General features: G+C 67.0%; 2 protein-coding genes across 2 annotated transcripts in view; one reads left to right on the forward strand and one right to left on the reverse strand.

The window, feature by feature from the left end:
- The window catches only part of SLC7A7 (solute carrier family 7 member 7), a 52,961-nt gene that overhangs the window by 46,681 nt on the left and 5,225 nt on the right, over window positions 1–1,055 (reverse strand). The gene's annotated exons all lie outside the window — the stretch shown is intronic.
- Window positions 1–1,055, forward strand: part of MMP14 (matrix metallopeptidase 14) — an 11,741-nt gene that overhangs the window by 889 nt on the left and 9,797 nt on the right. The window lies entirely within an intron of this gene.

The following is a 1,055-nucleotide window of genomic DNA, read 5'->3' on the forward strand; positions in this document are numbered from 1 at the left end:
TTTTTTTTTTTTTTTTTTTTTTACCCGGCTCTTGGCTGTAATTGGATTCAGCCTGAAACAACCACGTCCGCACCGGGAAAGGAGGGCATTGGGGCGGGGGCGGAGAGGCTGTGGGAGAAGGGAGGGACCAGAGGAGTGAGAGAGGGCTCGCGATGCAGTTCGCAGACTAAGCAGAAGAAAGATCAAAAAACGGGAAAGAGGGGACGAGCAAACAGGCGCTTTCAAGAACAATCCCCTCATCTCCAAGCGGACAGCGCTCTAGGAATCCAGATTCAGTGCCCACCGAAGACAAAGGCGCCCCAAGGGAGTGGCGGCGCGACCCCAGGGCTTGGGCCCCCGCCGCGGAGCCCGCACGGCTGGCTGCCGGGACGGTCGCGGACCATGTCTCCTGCCCCACGGCCCACCGGCGGTCTGCTGCTCCCCCTGCTCACGCTCGCCACCGCGCTCGCCTCCCTCAGCTCGGCCCAAAGCAGCTTCAGCCCCGAAGTAAGTGAGCTCCCCCGGCCCTGCCGGGAGTCGCGCCCGCCGGGGAGGCGAGCCGGGGGTCTCCAAGGGGACAGCCCCCTCTTTGGAGAGCAGGGCGCTCGGGGTCTCGGCCGCTCCGGCCCGCAGCAACCCCCTCCCTCTCCTTTCCCTCCTCATCTCCAAACTTCCAAGTCGATCCAACTTCTGCCTCCCCCAGCCAGCCCCCCCACCCGCCGCCGCTGACTTTCTTTCCCGGTCCTTTCCTGGGAAGCTTTACAGCCTGGGCCCACCCCCACCCTCCCCGGTTCCCCCGGGCTCTGAGCTCAGCTCCAGAAGCAGGAGGGAGCCTGGTAAATACTTGGACTCCGCTCAGCCCCTGCGCTGCCCTGGTTTCTTGTCATGTGCGCGAGTCCGTTGTTTCTTCAACTTTCCAGCCCTCCAGCGCTCTCCCGCCCGCGCCCGCCGGCCGGGGAGGCTCGGGTGGACCGCGCCGCGGCTCCGGGGCCCCCCACGCTGCGCGCCTCCCGGGCGGTCCCGGCCCTCCGCGGATGCCGCCGCCGTCAGGTGGGGTCGGGGCTGGACGGCTGAGC

Source organism: Ursus maritimus, unplaced genomic scaffold (assembly GCF_017311325.1).
Source record: "Ursus maritimus isolate PB19 unplaced genomic scaffold, ASM1731132v1 scaffold_36, whole genome shotgun sequence".
Taxonomy (NCBI): Eukaryota; Metazoa; Chordata; class Mammalia; order Carnivora; family Ursidae; genus Ursus; species Ursus maritimus.